The sequence below is a fragment of the Schistocerca serialis genome, chromosome 1 (assembly GCF_023864345.2).
Source record: "Schistocerca serialis cubense isolate TAMUIC-IGC-003099 chromosome 1, iqSchSeri2.2, whole genome shotgun sequence".
Lineage (NCBI taxonomy): Eukaryota > Metazoa > Arthropoda > Insecta > Orthoptera > Acrididae > Schistocerca > Schistocerca serialis.
Genome location: NC_064638.1, coordinates 1,216,885,948 through 1,216,897,178, shown reverse-complemented (window position 1 = coordinate 1,216,897,178; position 11,231 = coordinate 1,216,885,948). Strand labels below are relative to the sequence as shown.

General features: G+C 39.6%; 1 protein-coding gene across 2 annotated transcripts in view; it reads left to right on the top strand.

The window, feature by feature from the left end:
• Window positions 1-11,231, top strand: part of LOC126419051 (toll-like receptor 2) — a 132,078-nt gene that overhangs the window by 4,918 nt on the left and 115,929 nt on the right. The window lies entirely within an intron of this gene.

The following is an 11,231-nucleotide window of genomic DNA, read 5'->3' as shown; positions in this document are numbered from 1 at the left end:
CATCGGTACTTTCACTGCGCGATAACAACTGTGAAGTCACTGATGACAGTGCCACTGAAGCAGAGTATTGAACACGGTTTTCCAAACCTCCTTCACCAAAGAAGACGATGTAAATATTCCTGAATTCCAATCAAGAACAACTGCCAAGATGAGAAACGTAGAAGTATATATCTTCGGTGCAACAAAGCAGATTAAATCAGTTAATAAAGCCAAGGCCTCCGGTTCAGACTGTATACCAGTCAGGTAAGGTTCCTTTCAGACTATGCTGATGCAATAGCTCCATATTTAGCAATTATATACAATCACTCACACGCCGAAAGATCTGTATCTAAAGACTGGAAAATTGCTCAAGTCACACCAATACCCAAAAAGGGAAGTTGGAGTAATCCACGAAGTTACAGGCCCATATCACTAACATCGAATTGCAGTATGGTTCTGGAACTTATACTGTATTCGAACATTATGAATTATTTCGAAGAAAACGATTCAGCATGGATTCACACAATATCGTTCTTGCGAAACACAACTAGCTCTTTATACTCATTAAGTAATGGGTGCTATCGACAGGGGATGTCAAATTGATTCCATATTTTTAGATTTCCAAATGGCTTTCGACACCGCTCCTCACAAGTGTCTTCTAACCAAACTGCGTGGCTATGGAATGTCGCCTCAGCTGGGTTACTGGATTCGTGATTTCCTGGAGAAAGATTACAGTTCGTAGCAATAGAAGGAAAGCCATCGAGTAAAACAGAAGTAATATCCGGCGTTCCCCAAGGAAGTGTCACAGGCCCTCTATTGTACCTGAACTATATTAACGACACAGGAGACAATCTGAGTAGCCGTCTTAGGTTGTTTGCAGATGATGCTGTCATTTACCGTCTTGTTAAGTCATCAGATGATCAAAACGACTTGCCAAATGATTTAGATAAGATATCTGTATGATGCAAAAAGTGGCAATTGACCCTGAATAAGGAAAAGTGTGAAGTTATTCACTCATCAAAATTTCGATTACGCGATAAGTCACACTAATCTGAAGGCTCTAAATTCAACTAAATACTTAGGAATTACAATTACAAATACCTAAATTGGAATGATCACATAGATAATCTTGTGGGTAGAGCAAACTAAAGACTGCGAATCATTGGCAGAACACTTAGAAGGTGCAACGGGTGTGCTAAAGAGACAGCTTACACCTCGCTTGTACGCCCTATTCTGGAGTATTGCTGTGCATTGTGGGATCCGCATAAGGTGGGACTGACGGATGACATCGGAAAAGTACAAAGAAGGGCAGCTCGTTTCGTATTATCGCGAAATAGGTGGGATAGAGTCACAGATATGATACGTGAATTGGATTGGCAGCCATTAAAACAAAGGCGTTTATCGTTGCGACAGGATCTTCCCATGAACATTCAATCCCCAGTTTTCTCCTCCGACTGAGAAAAAATTCTGTTGACATTCACCTATATAGAGAGAAAAGATCATCACGATAAAATAAGAGAAATCAGAGGTCGCACAGAAAAATTTAAGTGCTTGTTTTTCCCGCGTGCCGTTCGAGAGTGGAACGGTAGACAGACAGCTTGAAGGTGGTTCATTGAATCCCCTGTCAGGCACTTTATTGTGAATAGCAGAGTAATAACGTAGATTTAGATGTAGAGACGGACAAGCGTAGTGTAAACAGTCTCTTTAGTAGATTTGTCACATTTGCTACATTTATTGTGCCAATAAAACCAGTCTTCGGTTCCCTTTCTCCACAACATTTTCAGTTTAAGTTAATTTGGGTTGTTCGTACAGTAATTCCTAGGTATTTAGTTGGTTTTAAGGTCTTTAGATTGACTGATCTATCGTGTAAGGTAAGTTTAACGGACTCCATTTAGCATTCATGTGAATGACCTCACAATTTTCAGTATTTAGATCTATTGCCCATTTTCGCACTATGCAGATATCTTTTCTAAATATTTTGCAATTGGTTTTGATCTTCTGATGACTGTACTAGAAGATGGACGTCAGCATCATCTACAAACAACGTAAGACGGCTGTCCAGATTGTGGATAAGGAATAGTAGAAGGCCTAAAACACTACCTTGGGGAAAGCCAGAAATCACTTATGTTTTACTCGACAACTTTCCGTCAATTAATTACTGCTTTAGTATATGAATTATGTTGTCAGTGGAGAGTTGCCTACGTAGGTAAGATGAAGAGGCCAATCAGCACACGAGTAGCAGAACTGACGCAATGTGTGATTACCGCAGCACAGTAAGTAGGCGGGGAATACCACCGTAACGGTGAAAAACCTGTCAAGCTCCAAGAAGCCCCTTGTGCTGGCGGAAGAATCGTAAACACGTCAACGCAAAATACGGGGAAGAACCCGAACCGCTCACGGACGCCACAGCCTAAGCCAGCGGCCTCTCACACACGGAAAATCGCGCCTTTGCAAAGTGAGGTTCACACGGTGTTTGCACGATGAATCGGTGTAACTTGGCTTAACTCACCTCAACTCAGCTTGCATGGTGAAGCTGCCTTTGTGCACTGCCCTGCCGGGTACCATGATAGACGGCTTATTTAACACTGATATCGTTAAGGGTAAAACTGTTACTAAAATAATGGAACAACCTGTTCCGAAAAAATCAAAGATTTCTGAAAGTCCATTTAAACCGGAGTGGGAGCTTTCTTATTTTTTGTTAGGTGTGACAATAAAGTCAAATGTCTAGTCTATGGTATAGTAATCGCGTGTGTGACAAAATCTTCGACTGAAACACACAGAGAAGTATAGTGAAATCATAGGAGACACCAGAGAGATAGAATTAAAGAAGTTGCAAAGTCTTGCAGAAGAGAATTCTGTATTAACAAATTAGGTTCTTATCAGTACTTCGTCATGTTTATTTTCTTTAAAGGCCCTGTGGAGCAAATCTAAGTTTGTTTACATTCCTCTCAAATATTTATTAGTTTTCGTTTCGGCTTGTATTATTCTCAACACAATCTTTTTCCTTTGATTTAGGCCGAACAAGATGAAGGGTGCTGCGAAAGAACTCTTAGAGGTCGTTATAAAGTTGCTTTACGTTTAGCAAGAGCTGGAAAGCCGTTTATTGAAGGGCCTTTAATAGACGTTTTTTGACCGTAGTAGAGATAATGAATCACACATTAGCTCCCGCATACGGCAGAATATCACTATCTACTATGACAGTATCTCGTCGAATCAGCGACATTGCAAGGAATTTGCACGGACAGTTGGCAGCCGGAATTGAAAGCCTCCTAGCGTACTCCATCGCACTTGATGAATCCAGGGATATTAGCGACACGCCGCTGCCGTTGCTTGGCGTGGCGTGAAAGACGATCTACGTGTGACGGTATAGATCTTGGTTATGATTCCGATGAAGGACACTGCTACAGGACGGATATTTGACCACAAGTTGAAATGGCATGTGAGGAAAAGGTTTCACTCGGGAAAGCTGTTTTCCGTAACCACAGCCGGGACGCCAGCAGTGCGCGGTAAAGCAAAAGAATTTATTGTCCTACCGCGGGGAAAACTTATCATGCACGATTTACCTTACGTTCGTTCTTTTTTTTCACACCAAGGGGTCTTTTGTGTGAAAGTTAGCGGTTTTCGGGTCGTGATGAATATAGTGGTGCGTATCGTCAACTATATTCGTCCTCACGGGTTCATTCATACTCAGTTCAATGAATTTTTGATTTCATTTCAAGAGGAATATTCAGATATCCCCCATCATGCTGCGCTATGCAGGCTTAGCAAAGGAAAATTAATTTCCCGAGTTACTCGATTACGCCAGGTCGTGGCTCAGGTTTTGGAGAACAAAGGATGTCGGACGCCACTTACGCATAACACTGAGTAGGAAGCTAATTTAGGCATTTGCAAATATTATGGCTGTTCCAAAAGGTTTATGTCTGAAACTCCAAAAAGAAAACAATCTCATCAACGATATGGTCCGCAAAATAAAAGCTTTCCAACGTATAGTTCGTTTCCTCAAAAACAACCTTTCAGAGGAAAGTAGGTAACACTTCCATGAGCTATGTGAGCGATACTTAAATATTATTTTCAGTGAGGCATCTGGAATTTTAAAAGTGCTTTCTTCAAAACGGTGCTATGGTTTTGTTTGACAGCATGTTTGTTGGGATAGGCAGGCATTGAAAAATTCGTCGCTATGTTAGAATCCCTTGAAAACGAGTTTAGCCAGCGATTCCAGTTAATGTGCTATTATATCACCAACAGTAAAATAGAGTCTATTCTGTTAAATACGTAAATTTAACATTACATTAAAAACCTTATCCACAATACACGTTTGTTAAAGCACACCACCTTTTAGTACTTCATTTATCAACGTTCGGAATTGTTTTTGTTACAAGGAATTACTAACTTGCAGCGAGCACTTGGTATGTTTTTAAAAACCTTTCCAATAGCAAGTGAAAGTGCGCCTCACGATTTAAATTTAAAACTAATCGGTTTGCAAACCGATAAGCAGGGAAGTTGATTTTACAATACCAAACGTTTTCTCGACTTCAACCTTCATTTTTCGAAGATAAAAGAAGGAGCTGAGATTATTTCTATATTGGCTTCACATGTTCATGTGAAAGTTTTTCTGTTTGCTTATATGAAAACTATATTATTTGCAACTATTTCTGACTGTAATGTAATAAATGCTCGCAGAATTGCTGTCAGCCGACCCATTGCTCCAGACCTTAGTAGTATAACTGCAAATAAAAAGGAGAAAATAGAAGAGTTGATTTTTTTGTTGAGGACAACATTAAAATTATTGTTATTATTTCTCTCTTTTGCACCGGTAGTCTTGTTCCACCAAACTATGCTCTCCATCCACTGAATAGAAACATTTGGCAATGATGAAGAAAACAGAGGTGAAGTACTAGATAAAGTTGAGAAGGCGAGAAGGCGGAGAGAGTGAAGAAAGAAAGCGCTAATGCTTAAAGTCGATGAAAGAAGCGGGGGTGGGGGGGGGGGGGAGGGTTGCACTGTCGTCAATACGGCGAAACCGTCCCCTGCACTCTCTGCATTGCGCGATGCACTCGCACAAACACCAAGAGAGGTCCTGGCCTAAACAAAAACCTGTAGACGGACTGTCAGTATATCTCCGCGCACACCAGGAGGGAAAAGTGGGCACCATAAGCCAATCGCTGATTTCCAGAATGTCGCCAGTTTTTGTACTAGGCGGATACCTACGAATAACGTCCTTCCTACTTTCTGCATTTCGTTATGATTCTTCTGTTGCATTCTAGGGCCAATGAAGTTTCACATGTATGACGTATTGACAACGAGTGACAGGTATAATTAAAAGCACTTTTCCTCATTCAAAACCAGCCTTTCCCTGAGAAAAATCTTTGTAATACAGTCGAAACATCAGTTTTGTACTTTTTAATGAATGTGTTTTATACAGTGACAGTACAATACACAGAAGTGTTTTAATCATTAAGACGGGTCTTAACTTGAACACTTTTGTCCAGAGTGTCGGGCCACGGAATGTTACAAACCCAACATTCACTCACAAAATAAAAGGTTCTAAACAGCCACTGTGAGATCGTTTGTAATTATTGCAAAGCATTTCAGAGGAAATTTCCATCTTCATTTGGTATATTATTTTAGCGTCAACAGCGTTAAGCTGTGCCTCATCAGTGTGATATAAATTGTTTGAAAAACGAGACAATATCTTTAGATTCAGTATTACGGTTAGGATAATAAACTGCTTGCAACCACTTGTTTATACACTTGTTATCCCAAAATGAGTGTCATTTTTTACTTCAGATCATCGTCACGAGGGACAGACTGTGAAATGCATGAAAGAATCAATGTAATTCTTGAATTTTAATATTCTCACAAAAGTTGATGGACATTACCGCCATATGAATACTGCATATGACTCAATCCACTTATCCTGTTAATTGTTCTTGCCTTTCAAAGCCAGTTTTAATGGCTATCGTCGACTTTGTAGCGTTCGACCGCAAGTTACCTCAAAATAAATTGTAGCTAACACGTAATAAAAATTGACAAAGAAATCGCAGAAATAATTTTTGAATGTTTTTGTTTAGGTTAGCTGAAGATAACGAGATAATGGTTATAATTCCTACTCTACTTGTACTGAAACATTCATTTTAGAGCTCGCTGACCCATGGAAAGCGTTATTTGAGGGCTTAACATATGGCTTGTTATCTTGATTCTTCTTAGTGCTTTCCACATGGATCGTTTTCAGCCTTCTCATTTCTTATCGGTACACTTAATTTTGAACATTCTTCTTCCTCTTCTTTTCCGTTTTTCGCAAGTCGGTGATGCACGTACGTGAAATGTTGTGTTTAAAACGTAAATTCTAAGAAATGAACTTCTCATGTTAAAACTTATGTTACAGATTCAGATAATTCATTTGTGAGAAAAGCTCTGTTTCACTCTGCTCAAGTGATTATTATACCCTTCTTCCTCCATCCGTCACTTGTTAATTTTTTTCCAAAGTAGAGGATTTTCTTTATATCGCCATCTGTTTGGTCCCCAATATTCAAATTAAGGTTTTCACTAATCTCACCACAAGCGTCCCTGAGCATAATCGATCCATTTTTTATATTTTATCCCATATTCTGATCTCTGTAGAACGTTCAGTCTGTTTCACGTATTCCGTAATTCATTTTCTTCTTCGTGTGAACCTTTCTACTTTGGTATACACAACTTTCACTAGTTTACTTTCACTAGTTTGCCTGTAAGAATATTCACAAATCGCTATTTTCTTATGTGCAATCTAGCAGACGTTAAAAGAGCGGAAGTGATAAGTAGGAAAATTTGATTGTGAAAATTAAGCTACTTAAAAATTTTAGTAATCACCATCTGTAACACATTCCATTGAATACACAAGTAATAACTTCTTGTATGTAATAAACAAATGATGTGGTAGATGTCAGGATCGACATTTCCTCCAAATGTGTTTCGGCCGTTGAATTTAAAATCTGTAGTGGAACATTAGAGTGTGGTATTTGGGTGTACCCTTTACCGAGGGCCGAGCGAAGACACCTCTAACTGATACTTACATGGATATGGTGTCTGTTCTTTCAGACATGTTTGAAAGAGAAGACACCATTGATGACTTAGAACGAAGTTAGATCTATATTAATACCGGGACTCGAATCTGGGATCTCCTGAATACATGGCAGACGCTCTATTCACCTGAGCCACCGAGGGCATCTGCAGTCTCACTATCCGCTGTGCCCTCGGTGGATCAGATGGATAGAGTGTCTGCCATGTAAGCAGGAGATACCGGGTTCGAGTCCCGGTCGGGGCACACATTTTCACCTGCCCCCGTTGATACACATCAACGCCCGTGAGCACCTGACGGTATTAATACGATTCTAATTACCTCTAACTGAAGTCAGGCACCGGCCGCGGAGTGTATTCGGCCCCACAGCCTTGATTACTGGCAGCACTGTGCGATGTGGTGGTGTCGGAAGACAATCAGTTTCAGTTTCCATCAGATTACCTTTCATTCAGAAAGCTGTTGCACTCAGCGACTGTTATACTAACTTGTAAATTATAGATTGCAGCAATCAGTCGCCCTTTTTTAATTTTTTTATAAATTTTATTGTGCATATCTAGATTTCGGCTAGAAGCTAGCCATTCTCAATGCACTATTATTTTAGCTCAATGCATTGAGTATTCAATGAACTGTAGATGAAGCCCGACCAACAGCCATTACATGCGTCGAGCGTAAATAATAGTGCATTGAGAATGGCTAGCATCTAGCCGAAATTTAGATCTGCACAATGAAATTTAAAAAGGACGACTAATCGCTGCAATCCATAATTTACAATCAGTTTCTCCGTCAGTAGATGGTGGGCAAAGAGCAACGTGAAGTTGATCCGATGAAGACCATCCTCTTGCGTACAGTAGATCTTCAGCTAGTTCACAGATTGTGCTGGAGCATCTAGGCCATAGATTCACAACAGTGTCGTAATCAAGGAATATAATGCTACTGCGGTGGATGCCATCGATCCCAACAATAAACCCCTGACCAGAGTGGGAGAAATTGTGTATTTAAAGCGAGATAGCGTGAAGCTATGACGCAAAGCTGGGTTCGTAATTACCGAATGCGTCCTCCTTATTCCATTACCTTCACTTATCGGGCTGTTAACTGCTGTGTCGTCCCTTTGCTGTGTGCTCTACTTGCAACATGCTTTAAGCGCTAAGGAATGTGCTTGTCTCACTTTCTCTGGTTTTCCGTCCTTTTCTCCACTGCCTTAACCGGCAGAATGTCGTCGGCCTGACTCACTTGCGACATAATTTCTCGCTTCCTGCTTCCTCCTCTGTCTCTGACACAACTCAGATTTACCCGAGTAATTCTTTCACATCTTTTAACACCGTTGTAAATCTGCAGTCACATACTAGGGTTGCCCAAGGCGGTCACATTTAAGACTAACTAACACTTGTTAGGGCCGCTATGTATTTATTAAACTGATCCTGCGCCAAGCACATTTCGATTTATTCGCAGAATACTGGGAACTTTGTCGCTGTTTACAAGTGACGTTGCTAGCAGAGATTAATATGAGTTGCATTACAATACTGGCCAAGTGCAAGAGATACATCTGACCAGGAGCTCACCAGCAACGGATTTTTGTAACGTTTTTTTGTAGTTATGGTATGAGAATTCGGAAATCAAACATCAGTTGCCCGAAGCACTAGACTGAGCTCTGAAAATTTATCGAGAAAAACAGTCTGAAATTTTCCGACGAACCTTATTATACTAAAGATGATGAAACTGTGAAGTCGAGCCATGTGGCTGACTGTATAGCACTGGGGAAAGGTAATTCCGTAAGTAATTCATCGCTGCTTCGAATCTCACTGTGGTCCTTCGCTGTTTCACTTTATTTTTCTATTCGGTTCGAATACCTCCATCATTTAAACGTAAAATTCATCAAATACCTGCTAATTAACATAATAATTAATCGTTAATAAGTTTTATGAAAAATTCGTGACTTTAGTTTCTAATTACACATATTGAAAAGATAATTTTTAACTATCAATATTTTATAAAAGACTACTCATAAAGATTGTTTAAATTAAAAACATTACAAATTTATTGACAACCTTTTATTCAATATCGATAACTAAGAGTCTATATGTCTATATTTCCAATGGAAACTGGAATTTACTGTACGATGTGTAATTTGAAACAAGATGTTCAATCTTTATAATAAATAGTGATTAAAAATATATTAATTACCTTATATTTGATCAATTTTGTATTTAAATGATACAGGTATTCGAACTGATTGAGAAAAATGAAATAAAGAAAAGACTGTAATGAGACTGGAACAAGCGATCCATCCATCACCCATTTACTAATGTCTGCTCTTCCATCATGTATCAGTTCCACACAACGAAGTCGTATAGAGGTAAAAACAGCTGTTCACCTTTAAGATTTCCAAAGTCTCTCTAAATCAATAATGATACTCAACACTTAATGACCATTCAAATTATCATAAAAATTACAGTACAGGCCGCTTACACACATCGACCTGTTAGCAATACGGCGGAAGTACGCACATTACATGGGACTTGAAGTTTTACTTCTTTGGTTCTACCGGATCTTACAATGTGTCCTACAGGGTGTTATCCGGCCTGGGTCATTCACCAGCCATGTTTCCTACATTCTGACAAGCATGTTTTAGGTGTACTCAACTCTATTATGACAACCCACCAGTGTGGTATGACTGTTAACGTGGGTAACGTCCCTAAAGATGTCCGTAGTTGTCCATCTACATTAAGGAAATACATCCATAAAAACCTGAAGTCGCTTCCATACTTACGTGAAACCGGTAGCTGCAAATAAAGCACCTTCATATTGCTATGCAGCTTTTTGAATTACATTATCAGTCTTCAGTTTTTAATTTTTGTAATTTCAAAATAATTCGATTGTTTGTTGAGTGCTGAGTGTTGTTATTGATACGCAGAATGTCTCTGAGCTGTGTTTGCCCTCCCCAGAAAGTGGTTGTATCTCTAAATTTATAACAGTCAATGGTGTTAATAGATGTCAGTTACCCCAACCCCTAAGCAGTTTGTGCTATTTAAGCGAGTTAAAACTCCATCAATAAATACATCAGTAACTTTCACAGTGCAAAAAAGGTTAGATTACTGAATATCCTAGAAGAAGTGGAGATATACACTCACATGTGTAACACACGACTTAATGAATAGCAAGAGTTATATAATAACACACATAAAAGGAACATTAACAATGTTTCAGTCAGATTTCATGAAGATGTTACCTGCATGTATATCTGGTAAAGCTTTCACAAGCCACCCTAGTTCGCCCTTAGCTCCAGGTCAGGTTAGCAACATCACTACATAGTAAACACTGATTTAGTTACGTTTGCCTCCCTATTACTCAGAGCGTTGTTCGTAACAGTTGGCTCAGTTTTATATCGTTATATGTTTTACCTTTCTATATTATTAGTCAAAAGACGCTATTCAGTGTACACTGTGTGGGACTCACAGACCTATCTGCTCTATCTCATCAACAGTATCGAGAAACCTCTTTGCAATGCGGAATTCAAAGCTAGATGTCACACAACGTGGGAAAGCCGGTATAGAAAGAGGTGTCGATTATTGTTTTGTCAACTGAGAACCAGTAGCAGTAGAATGACCCGCTCCGCATAGCTCAGTGACTTCGAAAGCGGACTGTAATATATCCATCAGGGACATTTCAACTATTCTAAAGCAGCCCAATTAGGTTGTTGGTGATGTGAATCAAGTGCAAACGCGAAGGAACAATGACAACTATATCATGAGAAGGCAGACATTTTATTGTTAAACAGAGAAAATCGACAATTGCGGAAGGTGGTTGTAAACAATAGCTTGAAATCAGCGAAAGTAATCACCTGTGGGTTCCAAAATGCAACCAGCAATGCAGCCAGCACAGTGATTGTGCTTAAGTAGTTAAAAATATGGTGAATGATGGTCGATTAAGTCCTTAAAATCCACACATTTCTATACCCATTCCTAACCCACACTTGGTGCGAAGGAAAGATCGCCTCCACCGGCAATGCATGACTGGAAACTAGTCATTTGGAGCGACAACTCACTCTGTACCCTGTGTCAATCCGATGCGAGAATAAGGGTTTGGCGTATGCCTTAAGAACGTTTCATACCGTCACGTAGAACACCGTGGCCATTTGTATTTCTTCCACCACACTTGTTACGTGGGACTTGTCTTATGCGTCTGTAACGAACATAAT